The 22691-nt window shown below is 41.8% G+C and overlaps 1 pseudogene; it reads right to left on the minus strand.

Moving 5' to 3' along the window:
• Positions 1-4397: 4397 nt before the first annotated feature.
• LOC148117457 (claudin-34 pseudogene) lies at positions 4398-15976 on the minus strand (annotated as a pseudogene).
• Positions 15977-22691: the final 6715 nt, after the last annotated feature.

The raw sequence follows: 22691 nt of genomic DNA on the forward strand, positions 1-22691 counted from the left end.
AAAACACAAAACATACAGATTAAAGAAAGAATATTAAGAGCTGCAAAGGAAAAAGGGCAAGTAACTTATAAAGGTAAACCTATCAGACTTACACCGGACTTCTCTATGGAAATCATGGAAGCCAGAAGGTCCTGGATAGAGGTACTGCAGAAACTAAGAGACCATGGATGCAAGCCCAGACTAATATACCCAGCCAAGCTATCATTCACTATCAATGATAGAAGAGAAAGTGGGAAGTAGTCTACAAGATATAGGCACAGGAGACCACTTCCTAAGCAGAACCCCAGGAGCGCAGACAATAAGAGAAACAATAAATAAATGGGACCTACTGAAACTGAGAAGCTTCTGTAAAGCAAAGGGCACTGTCAGTAAGACAAAAAGGCTACCTTCTGACTGGGAAAAGATCTTCACAAACCCTTCAACAGATAAAGGTCTGATCTCCAAAATATACAAAGAACTCAAGAAACTAGACACTAAAACTCTAATTAACCCAATTAAAAAATGGGGTACTGAACTGAACAGAGAATTCACAACAGATGAACTTCGAATGGCTAAAAAGCACTTAAGGTCATGCTCAACCTCCTTAACGATCAGGGAAATGCAAATCAAAACAACTTTGAGATATCATCTTACACCTGTTAGAATAGCCAAACTCAAAAACACCAATGATAGCCTATGCTGGAGAGGATGTGGAATGAGGGGAACACTCATCCATTGTTGGTGGGAATGCAAACTTGTGCAGCCACTGTGGAAATCAGTGTGGCGGTTTCTCAGGAAACTGGGAGTCAACCTCCCTCAGGACCCAGCAATTCCACTCTTGGGAATATACCCTAGAGATTCCCTAACATACTACAAAAGCATTTGTTCTACTATGTTCATAGCAACACTATTTATAATAGCCAGAACCTGGAAACAGCCTAGGTGCCCCTCAATAGAAGAATGGTTAAAAAAGGTGTGGAACATATACACGGAAAGGGAGAGGGTTAGAGAGAAGGGAGTAGGGGAGGATTGGGGAAAGATCAGGGGACTGGGATGGGGGGGAGGGAGGAAGGATGGATATGGGATCAGGCAAGTATATACCTCAACTAAGGGAATCATTTTAGGGTTTACAAGAGACTTGATTATAAAGGGGATCCCCGGTCCAAGGAGAGATCCCCAGATGGTTCTCTGGACAGAGGAGAGGGTGCCTGAACCGGCCTTGGCCCACAACCATACTGATCAATATTTTGCATGTCACCATAGAACCCTCATCTGGCGATGGATGGAGATGGAGGCGGAGAACCACGTTGGAACACTGGACCTAGCTCCCTAGTTCCAAATGAGAGGCAGAAGGAAAGAGATCGTGAGCAAAGAAGGCAAGGGCACAGGAAGCCTTCATCCGACGTTGGATGGCGATACTGATGGAGACCCATATTGGAACACCGAACTGAGCATTCCACAGTCCAAAAGAGGAACAGAATGATGAAGAAAATAAAAAAAGTAATCAGGACTGCGAGGGATGCGAGCACCCACTGATACAAGGGGACTGATATAATGAGAGTTCACCAAGGCCTGTTGGACTGGGACTGAACAAGGACGTGATCCAACCAGATTCTCTGAATGTGGCTGGCCTGGAGCCTTTTTGAAAAGTCATTGACAATGACACTGGGACTTGCTTCCTCTGCATATACTGGATTTTGGCGCTCCAGTCTGTTTGGACTCTCACCTTCCCTGGACCTGGAGGGAGGGGGAGGAACTTGAACTTCCCACAGGGCAGGAAACCCTGACTGCTCTAGGGGATGGAGAGGGAGGGGGAGAGGGAGTTTGGGGAGTGGGAGGGTGTTGGGAGGAGGGGCTTAAATGGAAACTTTTATAATTTAATAAAAAAATAAAAAATAAAAAAAGCAGGCTGAACAAGCCAGAGGAAGCAAGCCAGTAAGCAGCACTCCTCCATGGTGTCTCCATTAGTTCCTACCTCCAGGTTCCTGCCCTGTTTGAGTTCCTGTCCTTACTTCCTTGGATGGTGAACAGTGATCTGGAAGGGTAAGCCAAATAAACCCTTTCTTCCCCCAAGTTGCTTTTGGTTATGGTTTTCCATCACAACAGTAGGAACCCTAACTAAGAAACATAGCCACAAGCCAGCCTGACAGACAGAGGCAATTCCTCAATTTCAGGTGTTCTCTTCACAGGTGTCTTGAGTTTGTATCAAGTTGAAAAAAAAAATTAACCAGAACACACTGTATGCGTAGTCCACTGTGGAACTGAGTGAGGTCTCAGAGAACAACTGGACCTCCAAGAAAATAAAGGGGGACAAATATCCACCCATATAAAGCCAGTGGAGCTAGGCAACAAAGTGACTGCCAAGAAGAAAACAGCCACTAAGGACTGAGCATGCTCTCATGCTGCATTCTGAAAACATTACCAAACAAAGTATATTGAAGTTCACGTGGATAAAACACATTTTCAGAGATTGACAGCCAAACAATATAACATTGGATTTTAGGCAGGTAGAAAGGGTACAGGCAAATCATGATGGGCCATATATTGATCATTGTTAGTGCTAAAAGCAGAGTCTATACTTGGAATGCATTTATTTGTTATTGATTTACACTTAAGAGAAGAACATAGGACCTTCTACATGCTGAGAAAGCTCCCATCTATGTTAAAGCACCTCAGCCCTTGACCATTTATATACTTATACCATGGAGAGTGTTTCATGACTTCAATATCAAGAACTAGATGAAAAGAGAAAAAAGAAAAACATGAAATAAAATGAGTTAAAATGTACTGGACAACATAGCAACTAATTTGTGTTTTCTCTTAACTCTACAAATTAACTGTTATAAGAACTAAACACTGACTCTGCCTTCTTTGCAGGCATTGAACCGTGAAGTAAACAAATAGCCAGGCTGAGTTAGATAAAAGCGTAAAAATCTTCTTAGCTAAATAGAAACACATTAGAAAGTGACCCTGGGATCCCAGCGCTATCATGGATACAAAAGAGGGCCATTAGAAGAAGAAACCACTAGTTATCTGGGCAAAACCTGAGTGTTATGTTATAATTAGATTAGGGTGTTTAGAGGTGTTAAGCTTTCCCTTCGTGGAGCCACAGACTGATGCATCAAACCTGGAAGCACCAATATGATAGGCCCCATATGGCACCCGGTATACCATAATCAGAGAAAAATATATGACTCCACAGAGGTCTTCCTTGGAAACCTCAGGTTGAGTTAATTACCTAACAGGATAACTGACCCACTTTGTTAAAAATTCATTGATGTAGCTGGGTGATGGTGGTGCACTCGGGAGGCAGTGGCAGGCAGATCTCTGTGAATTTGGGGCCAGCCTGGTCTACAAGACTAGATACAGGACAGGTTACAAAGATATAGAGAAACCCTGTCTCCAAGAAGAATTTCATGGACAAGAAGCAGAAAGGATGGCACAAAAGCATCCTTAGATGCAAATGTACTGACAATTATGACCCAAAAGGCAGTATGAGTATATTGTATATAACAAATAAATTGCAGGAAAATGTGTGGGGAGAATGCAGTGGAACAAATTAATCTGAGTTGAATAGTTCCACTTGAAGGGAGACTCTTGAGACCCAAAACTTAATTTACTCAAAAGTCTTACGAGGCCCTGAAGTTTATCATTTTCAGAGCCTTCATTCCCCAAAATTACATATACAGTAAGGACAGACAGGGAAAGGAAGGAAACTGCCAAACCTGTTGAGTCACTTTCATGAACAGAGGACAGTACTGGAGTGGGTTTTTCGGTGATGGAGCTGTCTTTGAGTTGTTCCTGCTCCTAAAAGTAGTCTTTCACTACAGGTCATCTCACTGGTTCACCAACTTGTATCTAAGTATAATAGCTTTGTTGCTGTAAACACCCTCTCTGAAGCAATTTTTGCTCACATATCCCCAAGAAGTGTCTGTCATACAACAGGGAGTGGCATGAAAAATCCTGAGCTGCACTAAGAGGGGATACTTATTATGCTTAGAAGATGTAAGAAAATACCCATTTTTTACAAGATAGTATGGGAGAATATGGGCATGGAAGGATAGGATGAGTTTAAAAGACTTAGAGAAAAGACAACCGGACTTAAAGGACTGAATGAGAGAGCGTGAAAACATGGCAAAGTCATCAAAAGTAATAATTCTCATCCTGGATGGGGAGATTTCTTATGGAAGTCTCTCAGCATCAACAATTTGGGGAAATTTCATAAAAAGGGGAATTGTTATTATCATGACTTGAGAAACAGGCTCACTATCATGAGTTTTTTAATTTTGTTTTTGTTTGGTTGTTTTTTATGGACTAGAAGTTTATGTGAGAAATTAACAAGTTCTAGCATTCATTTCCATACATACTATGTTCCTAAATTATTTACTTTTAGCAATAATAATTAAAATCCAGAACTCATAAGACGAAGTGTGCGAGAATTTATTTAATGAAAATCCATAAGTCACTCAATGAAGTCAACTTCAGCAGCCAAGACAGGATATGTAACTGGAGGCCCACCTGTCCTTCTTGAGAAAGGTTCTGAAACTGGGAAATTAGGGAGGGGGTATTTGAAGAATAGTTGTGATTGTTCCTTGTAATTTTGGATTTTCAAGTGTATGTAAGTTGAAAATTTACATTTAAATGATAGAATATATTTGGTAATGCCGGGGAAGAGTCAAAGAAAGAGAAATTATGCCACCTCCCACTAGAAACATAAAGGAAGAGAGGGTTGCCATTGCCAGCGCAGTGCCAACTTTCTGGGTATCTGGGATGGGCGGTGTGCGGAAAGATGGGGGGAGGGCAATCCCATCCTTGCGAATGATGGATAGATAGTTGTACAAGATGGAGAGGAAGACAAAACTGCTAGCAATGACATTGAGAATCCCAGCAAGGATGAATGGATTGTAGGTAGTTTTCTTCCAAATTCTCCCTGAGTACAATTTCCAAAGAACAACAATGAGGGAGACTGTTGCAACCAGGCCAAGAAAGATGCAGATCAGTAGTAGGTGTTGAGCAATTCGAATATCCAAAGGGATGAAGGTGTCCTGGTAGGTATATTTGTAACACACTTTGGAAGTGTTGGAACTGTCTTCCTGGTGGTAAACACAGGCTTTCCACATCCCCACTAAAGTCATTCTAGGCTTGGAATCCATGGGCTCCTGAAAACACCACACTTGCCACTGAGGGAGGCCAATGGAGATGATACACAGGATCCATGCTGGTGTGCCCAGAGCAAAGCCTCCTAGCTGCCGGCGGGCACACCTCCTGGCCATCACAAAGGTGACACTGAACACCTGGCAACTGCAAAGAAACACAGGACATCATGAGGATGGATTCTTCAGGACTGGGAGATTATTCCCTGTGGGGTCAGTGCCAGGGGAGAAAGGTTATGTTGAGCAGATGGACTTTTGACCAGGCAATCTCCTGAAGGGAGTGTGTTCTGATCAAACTGAGAAGGGCTTGCTCTGCAGCAACATTTACTAGCAGGTTGATAGTCCACACACAATCTAAGATTTCCTTTTTACACCCCTTACAGACTCACAGTGAAATATTTAGATGGCTCCAAATATTTAGCCATCCAGATTGTCATCATAGCATGAAATTTCATACTGAAAATAGAAAGCCACTTCAAGTCTGACAGTTGAATAATTTACGCAGTATCCACACCACGGTGTTATATGCCAATCTTAAATATAAAAGTGGAATCATACATTTAGAATAGGTATCTGTGGCTTAGTATACATATTTGTGGTTTGTTATTTTGCTTTTTTGGTATTTGGGGACATTTGTTTTTGCATCATTGTATGACCCTATATCCCAAGCTGGCCTAGAACTATGTTTCCAGTGCTGCCTCTCCTTTTCAACTGCTGGTATTAGCGGCAGCAGCTACCACATCAGGTAACTAATGTCGGGTTATCAAACTTCATCAATGGGATAGCCAGGGTGAGCAGTTTGTCCTCAAGATATGAATGACCTGTGTTTCTCTGCTCCAGCATTGAGTTTTGACATCTGGATTAATACTGAGCTTTAGCTATCATTGAGTCAAATCCATAAGGAACTATATATGCATGATCAGGCATATATACATCTTTGGCTTGATATGCAATCTTCTTTCTCTTAGGCAGACACTAAGGAGCAGAATTTGGGGGTGATATTCATACTTTAAAATTCAATACACTATTTTACTTACTGGTTGCCCCATGTTATACTCCCAGGGTAGTAGATATGGAGGAGCCAGATTCTACCAAACTTTTTTCACATTGGTGCAGACAGAAGTTTCTGTCCTACCCGGACCCACAGCTGTTCAGTCCCAAAGAAATACACAGAAGCTTATATTAATTATAAACTGGTTGATCTATTTTCTCAGACTTATTTATTAACTAGATCTTGTGACTTAAATTAACCTGTAAGTCTTATCTATGTTTAGTCATGTGGCTTGGTGCCTAACTCAGGTACATATTCTCATCTTGCTTTCTCTGCATCTGGTTGGCGACTGCATACTGAACCTTTCTTCCTTCCAGAATTCTCCTAGTCTGGTCACCCTGACTATACTTCCTGCCTGGCTGCAGGTAAATCAGCATTTTATTAAACCAATACAAGTGATAAATTTTTACAGGGTACAAGAGCATTATCCCACAGCACATTGATTATCTCAAAAATCTAATATACCAATGCCAATAAATTACGAATGAGTGAAAAGTTCTAAATCAATAGAGAATTAACTTATTCTGGGCAGTGCATACAACAAGTTCTTATAATGCATATTACCTTGATGCAAACCATTCCCTGGTCTGTTTGACACGTTCAGAATTAACACTATTTAACTACTAGGGATAATTTACACTTTCAGGCATTATGTAAAACACAGAGAAAATTATAAATATACACTTAGTGTGGTGATTTTATTGTTCACTTGACCTATTATAAAATAATCTAGGACAGGAGTCTCCATAACAACTTGTCTAGATTAGATTTTCTGTGGCATATCTGTGAGGGATGTTAAGGGAGGTAAGAAAATTTACCCTGGTTGGGGGTGTGTGGGTGTTGGTACACCATTCTCTTGGAAGAACACTGCACTATGAGTAGAGAAAGCAATTTGCGTGCTAGCATTAATGTATTGATTCATTTCTTGATTGCGGTTATAATGTAACTAGCTGCTTTATATTCTTACCTTCTTGCTTTCCTCACAATGACAGAATTATTAACCCAATAATCACTATTTCCTTTACATTGCTTTTCTCAGAGTATTTTGTCATATCAAGAGAAAAAGAAACTGAGTCACATAGTATTTATTTATTTATATTTAGCCGATCATGAAATATGCATGTTGGAGTCTAAGGGTCTGATAATCTGACCTCACCTTTCACTGGCCCTGGCATAGCTGACCCTGCACCTTGTGGATTCTTCAGGAGGAGATTTCATCCAGCCCCTCAGGGAATAGCTGCCCCACACTTGTGAAAGTTGGCCCCACACCTTACCAATGGACACACACATCACCTGGGCAATACACTAGAGAAGACCCCCTTGGAGTACAGGTGAATCATCCCTGAGAGCATGAGAGCACCAGAGCTTATCCTGTCCACCCCCCTTATCTGCCATGTGGTGACAGGGGTGAGGAAAAGATGCCTACCCCCACCTTGCTACCTGCAGCAGGCAAAAGAACTGGCCTCCTGCTGAAATCAGGCAGGACAGAAAGCTGCTGTCAACAGCCTCCAGGTCATGAGAATGGTAGAGCTAGTCCTTACCCTTGCCAGTTGTAGTGCACTGGATAACGGGCCTTACCCTCAGCCCGGGTAGCACAGTAGAGCTAACAAACCCTGTTGTTGGGGGCACAAGTGAGCCAGCTCTGTGGGTATGAGAGTGGGAGAGCTGCCCTCCCCATCTCCCTACAGCAATAGGGAGGGAGGGACCTGTACCTCAGCTGGACAAAACAGTAGAGCCGGCCCTGGCGGTATGAGCATGGGTGAGCCAAACTTGAGAACATGAAAGCAGGAGAACTGGCCCTGCTCCTTGCTGAAGGCTGGTGAGCTAGCCAAGGCAGTGCTAGGGAGCTTGCCCAGGCAGTGATGATGAGGGAGAGCTGATGGGCTGAAAAACGCAGCTATCACCTAGGCCCAGAACCAGGACTCACCCAGGGATGAGTTGTCCCACCCCAACATCCACCTCGTCTATGAACTGTTGGAGAATGAGAATGGGACACACCTACAGATGCAAAACTGTCCTGTACATGACACAGAATCATAAGAGGATAGCCAAGAGCTCCAGTGAGAGTCCATTATGAATGGTGTAGCAGAAGCAAACCTCGAACCAGACCGGTGACTCATGAGAATGAACACTTACACGTGAAGATGAAAGGACTAAAGGGTGAATCACATGATTCACAGAACCATATTGCAGCTTCCATGGTAAGATTCTTTTTTTTAATCTATTTTTTTAAAAAAGAAAACAAACTATCTTTTCCATTTTACATATCAATCCTAGTTCCCATCCCTCCCCTCCTCCAATCCTCTCCACTTTTCCCCCACCCCACCCCCATCCACTCCTCAGAGAGGGTAAGGCACATTGCTTTGAGGAAGGTCCAAGGCGCTCCCTACTATATCTAGGCTGAGCAAGGTATTCTTCCAAAGGCAATGGCTTCCCAGTAATCCAGTTCATGCAGTAGGGAAAAATCCTGGTGCCATTGCCAGTGGCCCTGCAGTGCATGGTGAGATTCTTCTCCTTTTGTTTTGTTTGGCTTATTTGGTTTTTCATTTTTTCTTTTAAATTTTGTGTTATTTTCGGGGGACTTGCATGGGCAGAGGGTAGATGTGAGGGGACAGGAAGAGAAACAGGATCGGGATTCATGATGTGACAATTCTCAAAGTATCAAAATAAATTCAACAAACATTTTTAAAAAGATGTGCTTTCCTGTGCTCCAGGAAGAAAATCTGAGGGATAGACTTTAAGGTAAGACCCAAAGGAATTTAGTCCCTGGTGAACTACCCACAAGATTATAATCCCTGGAAACAGAGGCCTGCAGGCATCTCCATTGTCATTGGCCAAGAAGCAGCACTTAAGTGGCGGCACAATTATACCATTTAATATTCCTTTGTTTAAGCTAAAAATAAACGTACCATATAATTAAAAAATTATTTTACTTGATGAAGCACGATTGACAAAAACTCAAAGAGAGATACTGGGACTCAACTTGAAGGTCAGAAAAGCAAAGCAGCAGTCACTGGCTCTTACCTCTACCTCAGTCTGAAATAACAAACCTGACTCTAGGAATCTCAGATGAGAATGAGACTGAAAGTTGTCTCCTCCCATTTTATAATACTCTCTAGTTCTGGGATTAAAGGCATGCAGCACTGGATTTAAAGGCATGCACTGCCTAAATTCTGTGGCAACTAGTGTGGCTACTGGGATTAAAGGTGTGTGTTACCAAGGCTTGGTCTGTACGACTGGTGAAGGCAGGAAAGGAAAAGGGAACGATGGAGAGAAAGAACAATAGAGAGGGAATAGCAAGGTAGAAGAGAGTTGAAGAAGGAGCTTTAATTAGGGAGGGAGTTCAATAGTGAAGGACAGCAAGGAAGGTTAAAAAAAAGAAAGATTGCATGAGAAAGACATAAGGAATCATATTATTATCTACTTGCCTAAAATTACATATAATACATATAAGTATGTGTATACACGAACATTTACAGTTTAATTGAAATTTATCCACTGAAATTTGACAGTGCTTTCCCCAACAGCCATAGACTAGCTAAAACCCTAACACCAGGCATGAGAAACCCCCTTTTGAGTTGCTAGTCAGAGTTGTCCAAAAGACTCCTAAAATACTGTATGTTATTGCTATTGCTAATTTCCTTGGTTACCCCTTGGAGGTTGGCGATGGGTCCCTGTTGCTAAAGACACCATGTACTTCAGACACAATATCCAGTGGACTTGAGTTGGATCTAACATGAAAATCTCCTCCATAAACACTAGCTTTCAGGTAGAAGAAGATACCATACCATCTCCCAAGAGAGGGAAGAAACCATTGTCTTACCCAGATATGATGCCTTTGAACTATCATGACCAGCATAGCATGAGAACCCTGACAGAACTATAGTAACATTTATACTTTGGCAAAAGTTCACAGCTCGGAAACTGGATTTAAGGACCACTCCACAAGAGGGAAATCAGGCCTGGTATTGGAAGCCAAGCCAACTAATAAGAGTTAATAGTGTGTGGATTTTAGAGGATAAATTAACTCCAGCATAATTCCTAACTAAATTCTAATATCTGTTCTTATAGCCACAGTTAAGTGTAGTTCACACTCCTCATCAAAGAAACTTCTTTATGTAACAGATGGAGACCATTGCAGAAAGACGTAACCTATTAAAATGCTGAGGACAGCAGGTCATGTGGTACCAAGTTCCCAGTGATACATCTGCAACACAACTGCTACACCTAAGGCTCAGGGAGCATTATGAAAGAGGGGGCAAAGATATTGCTAGAGCCAGAGAAACAGGAAGTTTTCTGTGAAATTATATCTCACAGAAATGTCAGAGAACCTATACTCATGAAGGTTTATCAAGATGACTGCCTAAACGATACCTGATCAAGGATGGCACCAATCAATATGCTAACATGAAGGAAATCCCATGGGGCCTCAACTCTAGACAAGCAACTATGAGCACCTAAGGAATACTAAAACTGAGTGAAATATTCTTTCCTAGGGAAGAGTTTCCCAATTATTTATCCAATACTAAGTGGTCAGTCCTGAAATCATAAGGTAGCTCTAATTTACATATTTGAGAGACCATGAATGTGATAGAGAACAAGACAGTTACCCAGTATGGGTTGGAGGGAAGAGAGGGAAGGAGGAAATGATGTTTTTGTACCTTAATTTTAAAAAATAAAAGACATTAAAATAATTAACTTGTGTTTATTGCATACATTGTCTTTGCTATGTGACTCCTATCTGCCAGCTACTAATTATTATCTCACAGGAGTCAATGCGGGATGTTGTATCAAAACATTCTAGAAGTAAGCATAATATGGAGAGATGAAGTCATATGGGGACAGAAATTCTTTAGGAATATATCTCCTAATTCAACCAAAAGGAGAAATCTGTTATAAATGAGGAGAGATGATGTCATCACGTACCTGAGATGTGTCTTGAATGGCAAATCCAAAATACATAGTCTAACCTTGGGGCCTAATGAGTACAAGGTGGGAGTTCGGGTGAAAAATGGGGAGGAAATATCCGATTCAGTCTGTGAAGACCATGTAGAGTTCTCTCGCTTTTAGTATAAGTACCATGTAGGGGCCACTCTCCAGAATGTTGCAGCTGGTGGGGAGCAGGGATAGCCCTTCTGCTGTTATGACCCCAGGGTCAGCTTCTCCATCTTTCTGAGGTATTGATTGGGGGGATTTCTCCTCCAACCACGCCACCACATGTCAGATGAGAAATGAGGACAGCTCTCCCTTGCTCTTAACATTGAGGCAGGGTCACCCATACCTCTGACCACAAGACCAGTTCTGTTGTGCTGCCTAGTTGAGGAACATGGCCAACTTTCCTGAGTGTTGCAGCTAGTAAAGGGGAGGGTCAGCTCTCTAGTCTATTGTAGGTGATAAGGGGCAAAGGATAAGGAGAGCATCTCTTCCCCACCCACGCCACCTCATGACAGATGAGTAGTGTAGGGGGCAGGGACAGCTCTTCTGCTCTTGTGACTCAGAGACAGTTCTTCCTCCTGACTCAGGTGTTGGTGTGCAGGAGGGTGGAGGAGGGCAACTCTCCCCTGCCCATGCCACTACAAGACAGATGGGAAATGGAGACAGCTCTCCCTTGCTCACTACTTCAGGGCTGGCTCACCTTCACCTTCACCAACAGGGTTGGCTCTTTTGCATTTTCCAGGAGAGGTGCAGGGCCAGCTCTCCCACCTGCCTCGGGCATTGATGGGCAGGAGAGAGTTGTCATCTGCTGTAACACAACAGATGGTCGTGAGGGTGTAGTTGTGGTGTAGCCAATCCTAAGAGCATGAAAAGCAGCAGAATTGGCCCCACCGCTTGCTCATTGCTGCAACAGGTGATTTAGCCAAGGCAATGCTGGAGAGTTCACTCTGGTGGTGAGGACAGGGGAGAACTGAACTCGTGAGCATTCCAACCCTGCAGCTTCCCAGGTGCAGAATTAGGCTTCTGACTTGGCCCACCCCAACATCCACCCAATCTATGATCTGCTGGATCATGTGATGGGGCCTGATCCACAGACCCAAAGCTTCAGGATCTCCACAACTCAGAGCAACAACAGAATATCTAAGAGTGTATATCAATAGTGTAGTAGTAAACCAGGTGCCTTAAACCAGACCAATGACTCTTTGCAATGAACACTTGCAAGTAAAGACATATGGACAAAAGGGTTTGCTGTGTGACTCACTGTGTCAGACTGCAGCTTCTATGACAAGTTATTTTTTCCCTTTTTCTCTTAAGTTACTTTATCTGATACAGGGCCTCTTACTTGGTATGGAGATAGAAAGCGCTTGAAGTGGTGTTCCTATATCTTGCACCAGGCTGATCTGATGCTTTGATGAGAATAGCATTTTGAAAAAATGAATAATGATGCTTGAATTTAAAGTCCATAGGCTGCCTTTGTCATCCAGGTATGTGTGAGATAAGGGAGTGTAGACCCTGCCATTAGTGCACAATTTCCTGTCAGAGAAGGGTTTGGGGTCTCACTTAGCATCAGAAAATTCACCAAACTTCATGTTCTAGACTAAGATCTCCAGCCAAATTCAGATGTCTGTTCAAGTAAAAAAGAGTAGCAGAGAGTTAAGGCCCATTTCAAAGGAGAAGAAAGGACACCTCCTGTGTGACAGGGGGACCAGAAGAATCTCAGTCCCTTCAGAATATGGTCTCATAAAAGGTTAGATTACAAAAATTTAGAGTAACCTGGATGATTTGAATGCATTTACATTAATCCTTTAGTAAGTGGTCTATGCCAAGAGATTTGCATCCCCAAAGCATGACTTGAACATGGAAACAACGTGCAAAGAATAGAAACAAATGTAGGGTTAGGGTAGATTTGTGACAGATAAAGATTCTAATGACAAATTACATTATGGTTCCTATTTGAATATTAACTCTTTCACATAATGATTTTTAAGCCTGTGATGAAGCAGAACCAGTATGACTCAAAGCATTTCTGTCAGTTTTCTTCTCTGTGAGCATAATACCCCAGAAAACAAAAGAAAAGGAAGAAGAAACCTGACTCTCCTTCCCCCAGCACTTTTCAAGTATCAATAGCTTCTTAGCAAAGAGTAGGTGGGACTTCGGAAGCTCCTCCCTCATCCATGCTGTTATTTTGTCTTGCTCCATTTCATGTTGGTCTTGTGCGTGTAGACACAGTTGCCTAGAGTTCATGCAGGCACCAGCCCTGTCATGTCCATAAAACACTGTTTTGCTGCAGACATTTAGTATCTCTGGCTCTTACAGTCTCCCCCATTTCTAATCCATGCTCATCCATGATGATTCCCGAATCTTGCAAGTAAGAGACGTGATATAGATCTCACATCTAAAGTGCAGCACTCATAGACTAATTCACTGTATGTTGATTAGTTATGGGTCTCTATTAGTCATTACTTTATACAGGAGTTCCTCTGATGAAGGTTAGGGGATGCACTAATCTATGAATAAATATATGAATAAATAACAAAGATATAAAATTAGGGAGCAGTTTATTACTGCATCCACCTAGTAAAATAGTAGTATTGTGTTCTCTCCTAGAGCCTATGACTTAGCCAGACACAAGTTTCTGGTTCAGTTAACAGTGCCATGCATGGGTTCTATCTTTTGGGTTAGACTTTAGATTCGATTATAAAACGATTGTTTACTCCTATAACATTAGTGCCACTTTTGCACCACTGGACCTATCCTGCCAAACCAGTGACTGTGGTTTACATAGTTGACAGATGAGTAAAACTGTTGATTACTTTTTTGTACCAGAAGTATGAACCTCCCAGCACGAGGAAAGCTAGCTAATACGAGTAAAGTTTCTAGGCCAGTATTAGCTTGATTTTCCCAAGTCCTATGAGCAAGTTTGTGGTATTTTAGCAATAAAGTCTTACTTTCAAGTGCTGGAACATACTCAAAAGTAATGGAAAGTGTCTGCAATGCCTGGGAGGACTCCACCAATCAAAAACTTGAAATGAGGAAACCTATTCCAGGAGCTGAGATTTTTATTTGATTACCTACAGTATCTGGGGGAGGCATTATAGAGTGATGCCTATTTAAACAGCTTATTATAGAGTAATTCCATTTAAACTTTCTTGATATATGTATATGAGTATATCTTTTTTAGAATGCTTCTAGAGTAGTAGCTTTCCATATGACCTTTTACAAAGTCTTTGGTGAAAGGTATCCCTCCGTATACTGCTACTTCTACTATGTGATCTCACCCTCCCATCTCATTTATAAGGGAACAAATACAAATGCTTGAATTAAATTCATTGGCTGTCTCTGTGCAGAGTCAAGTAAGATGGGAGAGAGAGCAGATTCTTTCCCTAGAGTGAAAAATTTCCTTAGAGAAATCAATTCATGCCCTACTGACATCAGCAAATTCAATAAACTTTGTGTTCTAGGTTCAGTTCCCCTGCCAAAAACACTAAAGGAATAACATGTTTCATGAGTTAAATGCCTACTGATGTTCTGAAAGAAGAGTCAAGGTGCATATCACAAAGTAGCACAGAAGTGGCATCACCTAGATGTGAGAAAGACTAAAACTATACCAATAAGGCTGCTTAGAATATGCTATCATAAAGATCACATCACATACAAAAATCAGAGTAATTCTGGGTGTTATTTATGCAGAAAATTGTATTCTTTCTGAGGAAAGGTCACTGATACGAGACTTGGGGATCTCCAAGCATGGCTTGATGGGTAGCTGAGCTACAGAACAGAGTATCATCTTTAGGGACAACAATGGAATACGTAAAGTTCTAAATTGAAAATTCAAGTATAATTTTTACTGAGCACATTAATTCATTTGTCTGTTTTGTTTTTTTAACACCAAAATGAAGTCGAATGACATTAGACCCTTACATCGCTGTTGCTTAGTTTCCATAACTGTGGACAAAGGTCTAATAGAACAACTTAAAAAGAGGACGGAGTAATTACTAGTTTGGTGACAAATATGTTAGTCCAGAGCCCTTGTTTCTGTTGATTCTGTGTGTATGGAGACACTGTGATGGGAGTAGGTGACTCAAGATAGCCACCTCTGAGTGGTCAGAAATCAGAGGCAGAGAAGGTAACAGGGACAAAGTATCATCTTCAAAGACATAAGCCCTGGAATCTACTTTCTCCTCCAGTCACCCACCTTCTTAAGTGTCCAGATCAACTCAAGATAGCACCACCTATCAGCTGTGAATCGATGAATTAACACAGGAGCCTTCTATGGGAACAAGACAGATACAATTTATAACTCAAAGGTAAATTAGGAGACAGTTGTTCAAGTGATAGGATATTCCTACTTATAGACTTGGGAAGAATAAAAAAATTTCACATGAATGGCACATGGGAAGATGTTTGAGGACTTTACACTAAGTGAAATATACCTGTCACAAATAATTAAATACAATGTTATTCCACTAAGGAGGTCCCTGACCAAGTAAACTCCACTGAGACAGAAAGCAAAATAGCAAAATGGTTATTGATAGGAGCAAAGGCTGGGAGAAAGAGGAGATGGCATTCAATAAGTACAACAATTCAACTGAGAGAGGTTAACAGTGGTGAAATCACTACATCCCTGTGAATATACTTATAGCCGTGGGATCATACACCTAGAAAGGTCAGTGAGAAATCCTGATACATATTAATCATATTAATCAGAGTATACAATAAAGACAGACAAACCCTCTACTAACCAGTGATTCTGCCTTCAAATGAACTGTTGACCAATAATGTGGAAGAATGTGTAGTTATCTGGACCAGCACAGCTGGCTCTTCCAGACTTGTGACTGGCTTTGTGGCCACCCTTGAGTTCTTAGCATCTCTATTGGCTGGCTATAGATTTCTGAGAATTCTATTGTGACATCAAATATCAGCCCTCAGTGACCTCATCTTTCACATTCTCAACCATACTGTGTGGGTTCAGTGACAGTTGAGGGAGGTAACCATGCAGTCAGGCTCTCTGCCTTCTTTAGTTATGTATGGCCTTTCTCGTGCAGCATTTGTGGGGTGGGGTGTGTTCAGTAGTGATCCTCTCTGCTCTTGGTGAAGACCCTCCTAAACTTGTTCAGACCTGTCTTCTATCTTTGTGTTTCTCCTTTTGAAGTAGAATAAGGTAGAAAAAGCAATTATTAGATACTGGCTTATTGATTTATTTAGTGATTCACTTAAATCATTACTTGTACTGATTATTGCAAAGCATGACATCACAAAATTACCTAGAGACATCACAGAAACAATGGTTCATTGCCCTTATCAACTGGACCACAAAGCCTCACACCCATCAATTATAACATATGCTCTTTTAAAAACAAAAGGCTGACTGGCACATACGATTGAATAAAATCCCGCTTGGTTGCTCACACCACCTTGTGGTTTTAGAGTATAAAGTGAGAATGCAAACTGGACCCAGTTTGTGACCAGCCAGTGCCTTTAAGACATATCCTGGCTTCTGTCCATCGGTAACATCTCTCTTTCTCTCTCACTGATAACAGAGTACTTATTCCAGAGAGAGTACCTCAACGGTTTTTGAGGCAAGATTTCTAACTCTGTCACTTTAGTTGGTTACATTTTAGAAAAGTCATTTTCCTATGTAGATTGTGGCATTAGCGGAGATGGTATAATTACTCGCAGATTAGTGTCAGTTCATTCATCAGAAATATGAAGAGATTCACTATGCTTTCATAAATTGGTGGGCATGTAGATTTTCTAATTATTTGAACGGAGTAGTGATGAATATGGTTGGGCAAGTGTCAGTGAAATAAGAGGACAAGTCCTTGCAGCATATAAGAAGGAGTGGCAGAGTAGGGTCATGTGGTAGATCTAATTTTAGCTTTCTGAGAATTTTTCACAATGACTTCAATAGTACTGACCCAGTTTGCAATAACACCAACAGCGAATAAGGGTTTCTCTTTTCTCACATTTTCACCACTATTTGCCAGTTGTTTCCCTGATCTTAGCCGTTCTGGCTGGGTAAGATGATAACATAATTGTTTTAGTATGCATTTTTCTCCCACCCAAGTACTAACCAGGCCGAACCCTGCTTAGCTTCCGAGATCAGATGAGATTGAGCACATTCAGGGTGGTATGGCCTTAGACTAGTATGTGTTTTTCTATTTGCTAAGGATGCTGAAAAATATGATGTTTCATAGCTATTGTAGTATCTTCTTTTAAGAACTTTGTTTTCACCCACAGGGCAGGGTACCCTGCCCTCTCTTAGGACTGAAGGGGGGAGTGGGTGAGTGGGAGGGAAATGGGGGGAAGGGAAGAAGTGGAAATTTTGAATGGTATTATTTATAAAGCAATAAAAAAAGAACTTTGTTTGGATCCATAGCCTTTTTATATTGAGGTTTTGTTTTCTGGATTCTTTGTTTTTGTTCTCTCTGAATAGTTGAATACTTATCCTTATCAAATATATAGCTGGAAAAGATCCTTTCCAAATCTGTGGACTTCCTCTTCACTTGAATTTATTCTCTACTTTGCCTTAAGAAGCTGTCCAAATTCATTCTCCAGTTTGTAGACATCCAGGATTTCGGCACTGTTTGCTGAAGTTTCTGTATTTGTTTCAGCAGCTATTTTTGCTATTTTTTTAAATATCAGAGATCCATAGTTCATGCACTCCTTAATGGATTCTTTGTTTTCTTCTATCAATCTATATGTGTGCTTTATATGCAAGAAGCATAATGATTTTATTACTATAGCCCTGTAATAAATCTTTAAATCTGGACTAGAAATCCCTCCCTTTTGTTCAGGATTGCTTTGGCCCTCTAGTTTTTGTATTGGCAATATTTATAAATGTGGACCTTCTTCCCTAAAGGCCAGGTCAGAGAGGTTCCTGTAAGTTTGGGAAGCTGTGTCCTAGGATTTTCATGGCAACCTAGGCCAGTGCAAGCTCCGGACTCAGATAGGGCTAACAAGCTCCTAGCTTGTGAAGAAGAGGAAGCATACATTCCCAGGTCATATACCTACCATGTCAGCCCAGGAAGCAAGGTTTTTACTGCCTAGGAGTTTGCAACTGGGGCTGAGGGAGGTAGGGAAGTTTGTTGTGATTTCTTCCTCTCCTAACAGAAAGTAGAGTGTCCCAGTATACATGTCACTGACAGAATCCCTGGGAGCATTATGAGGTTACCATCCAACCCACAATTCATTTCTGAAGCCACAGCCTGTCCTGGATATTAGGATTCCTGGTATGGTGTTGAAAACAGACACACACAATCACACACGCATGCACACACACACACACACACACATACACAAAATCTTTTACTCAGAGTTTTTTATCTTCTCTTTCTTCTTATTTTTTATCCTTTCCTTCCTTTCTGTCTTCTTTGCTTTCTCCCTACTTCTCACCCTGCACGGCTCTCCATTGGCCTTTATCTATTCTTCCATTCTCCTTCTTTCTGTTTCTTCTTCCTACCACTCCTTTCTTCTTTTTTCACTTTCTTCTCTTTTGGTAGATCTACAGGTGAAGTTCAGGAAACCCCTTACTGTCAGACTAGGGTTCTGCAAGGCAACCCAATTGCTAGCAATATGCAAAGATGATGAGAAACACTGAAAGGATGACATGCACCTAGGACATCCTGAAAATGTGTAGCTTGTGGATGGACAGCAGCAAACAGTAGAAGACGCTGTCTTCCCTTTGGGTGATTCTGAGTAGAAGCAGCAGAAGTAGTAGGTGGAGTGTAGCCAAAAACAGTGTGGCAGTAGCGGTGTCATAATGCCAAGATTCACCAACCAAGGATGCTCTATCAAATCAACTGATAGGTACATCTTACTTGCTACATCCACGGCTGTCTCCCCAGTGTAGCAGAAATGCTGACTGGATGGGCAAATATTGCCGGAAGGATCAGGATTCGCGCTTCTCGGAGTTGTGTCCTGGCCTGTCCCGTGTCAATCAATTGTGGTGTAATGCTACCTGAGTCGCCATTAGTACTGACTCGACCTGGCTGTCCTTGGAGCCATATGTCTGTCTTTGCCCCTTGTCTGTGTGTTCTTTGTGATCCTTGCATATTGCTAACAGATCAGACTATTCCAGGCAGCTGCGGATACAAACAAGACTGCTGAGGACATTTTTGAGTTTTGCGCCCCTATTCATTAAAGCCTTTAAAGAAATAGCCAGTTCTGGAAATAGGGAAGTCATCGTTAAAATAGTTCCTTAATGGTGTGGAGCAAAAGGAGTTGCTCTTATCAGGAGAAACCTTAGAAGCCTTCTGTAGGAAAACAGCTGCAGCAACACTAGATGTTTGCCTGAGAATTACGTGCAGGAGGCCTATGCAGCCTTCATTATGGCCAGAATAAACCTAGGCTAATTACAACATCTGACCCTGAGAGTCGGGGAGGGAAGAAAGTTGAGATTTATGGTATGAAACCAGATTCAGACAAGTTTGAGATCATGTCTAAAATTTTCTAGCAGAAAGTTTTCCCAGGAAGATAGTGGCCTTCTCCTCTCACACCCCAAGATATTCTGAGCACAAGTTCACTTAGCTCTGCCAACCGCCTGGTACAGACTGGGCAAAAGTCCTTGTGCCCAAGTCAAAGCATTTTCAAAGATTCTTTTTGTAAACTATTCTACGCTTTTTTTATGATCTGATGATGCATGCCTTTGCCAAGTTCTTTGTTTGTAATAATATAAAAACCTCGCACTGAAAAAGTAAAACACAGCAGCATTTTCAAAAATACATTGAGAGTGGTCTGTCTGTCAATTACTCCGCCGTATCCTGAAATCTTCCGTCCTTCGCCCTGATTCCCTCACGGGCTGAGTGGCTCCCCTGAGCCAGTCCGTAGCACTTACCCATGCATAGATTGTAACTCTTAGATACATCTCCTTACTCAGTCACTGTGCTGGCTAGTTTTTATGTCAACTTGACAGAAATTATCATCATCTAAGAGAAGGGATTCTCAATTGAGTAAATAAATATCTCCAGAAGGCTGGGTTGTAAACAGACATGTCTGTAGGGTATTTTCTTAATTAGCGATTGATGTGGGAGGTTCCAGGCCATTGTGGTGGTGCCATTCCATGTCTGATGGTCTGGGTTCGCTAAGAAATCAGGATGAGCAAGCTGGGAGGATGAAGCCAGTAAAGTAATCAGCACCCCCATGGCTACTGCATCAGCTCTTGACTGGGTTCCGGTCCTGCTTGAATTCCTGCCCTGAATTCCTTCAGTAATTAATAGTGATATTGAAGTGTCAGTCAGATAAACCTTTCTCCCCAAGTTGTTTCAGTCAATGGTGTTTCAGCACAGCAATAGTAACATGATGTGGGATTCCCCTCTGTAGGAATTTGTTTCAGCCTATGGTAGTGGAGAATATAGCCAGTCTGGAAGAAGACAGACAGAGAGAGAGAGAGAGAGAGAGAGAGAGAGAGAGAGAGAGAGAGAGAGATTAGGTGGAGTCAAAGAGATGCCATGTAGCTGCTGAAGAAGAAGATGCCAGAACTTTGCCCAGTAAGACACAGCCTCATGGTGACAAACATATTAACAGAAATGGGTTAATTCAAGATGTAAGTGCTAGATAGAAATACACCCAAGTCATTGGCCAGGCAGTGTTGTAATTAATATAGTGTCTGTGTGATTATTTGGGTCTGGCCAGCTGGGAAACGAATGAATAGTCTCTATTTACAGTAATCCTAAATAAGACAGCTGCCTTGCTCAAGATCTTTGGAGAACAAACCAAGATTAAGATGTTAGGACATTCTTCAAGCCCACCTCTTCCAAGTGTAGTGGCCCCAGGCATCTGACTGTGCTATTATCAAAAATGGAAGAATGAGTAGGATAAGAAATAACTTTTGCACACGGCACACTGCTCAAGCTGGAATTCCGTGTAGTGGTGACTGCAAGTGAGGAGCATATATTCTTTGCTTGTCCTGGAAAGGATAAATACCTAAACGAATGCAAAACAATGATAGAGTATGCTTCTTATGTAGTAGGTGTTGTAGATGTACCTTTCGTTCACACAGGGAATGATGTTTGCCTGTGGGGAAAATTTTTTAGGGATTTAGTCCTCAGGAACCTAAGAGAATTCAGGTGGCAATTAGTGCATGGATTCCAGAGAAGAGGCTTCCATAACGCTAGGTATGTGTGCCTAGAGTTGAGGCTAATTGACCAATACTATTCGCTGGGAACCATGTGAAATGTAGTAGGTCATCCTTTGGAATACATGGTCTGGTCTTGGTAATAACTCCAGATTTCGCAATGAGCACAGATGCCCACATTAGAGAAACCCTGGACTGGAAATGGTATAGAGGAAAGTGGGAGGTGATGACAGGGCTGTCCCAAGGACACATGAAAAACAGTCTATTTCCTTCCTGCAGTACAGAAGTACTAACCTTGGAAAAGGTGATCTTCTGGAAACTCTCCTTAAAGAGAGTAAGATTTCCTGTTAAATGGATAAGTACATTTTCCATGTGAAAATTTCTATTCTGTGGGAATGCAGAAAGGGGTGTCAGTTCTGGATATCCATGGTGTGAGTGCACGTAGGCCAGTGGGAAGCACAGAGAGTCACCTGCTAACTCTACTGACGCTTTCCTGTAGGGATGAGAAAAAAAAAAACAGATTTTGTGCTCCAGTGTGGGTCTCTGTCTGTATCGCCATCCTTCGCCAGATGAAGGATCTATGGTGATAAGCAAAATATTCATCAGTGTGGTTATGGGCCAAGGCCGGTTCAGGCACCCTCTGCTCTGTCCAGAGAACAATCTGGGGATCTCTCCTTGGACCTGGGATCCCATATATAATCAAGACTCCTGTAAACCCTAAAATGACTCCCTTCGTTGAAATATATTCTTCCCTGATCCCATATTCATCCTTCCTCCCTCCCCCCCATCCCGGTCCACCGAGCTTTCCCCATTCCTCCCCTACTCCCTTCTCTCTAACCCCATCCCGTTCCGACAACCCTCCACTCCCATGCACCCTAGGTTACCTGGGACTCTTGTCTATTTCCTACCTCCTGGCGGATTGCTAAATAATCTTCATCAGGTTCATCTTATTATTTAGCTTCTCTAGGATCACGAATAATAGGCTCAAAGACCTTTAATTATGGTTAGAATCCACTTATGAGTGAATACATACCGTGTTCCTCTTTTTGGTTTGGGTATGTTGTGTCTTTATTTTCGTTGAATTCAAGGAAGACTTTTATTTCTTTCTTTATTTCTTCCTTGACCCAGGGATGGTTCAGTAGTTGACTGTTCAGTTTCCACGACTTTGTAGGCTTTCTGGGGTTAGAACTGTTGTTGAATTCTCACTTTATTCCATGGTGATTTGATAGTACACAGGTGAATACTACAATTTCTTTTTATCTATGGATGTTTGCTTTGCTACCAATTATGTGATCAATTTTTGAGAAGGTTCCATGAAATGTTGAGAAGAAGGTATATTCATTTCTGTTTAGGTGGAATGTCCTATAGATGTCTCTTAGGTCCATTGGGTTCATTACCTCTGTTATTTCTCTTATTTCTCTGCTAAGATTCTGTCTGGTTGACCTGTCCATTGGTGAAAGAGGAGTGGTGAAATCACCCACTATTAGAGTGGGGGGTT

This window comes from Myodes glareolus, chromosome X, assembly GCF_982192425.1.
Source record: "Myodes glareolus chromosome X, mMyoGla1.1, whole genome shotgun sequence".
Taxonomy (NCBI): domain Eukaryota; kingdom Metazoa; phylum Chordata; class Mammalia; order Rodentia; family Cricetidae; genus Myodes; species Myodes glareolus.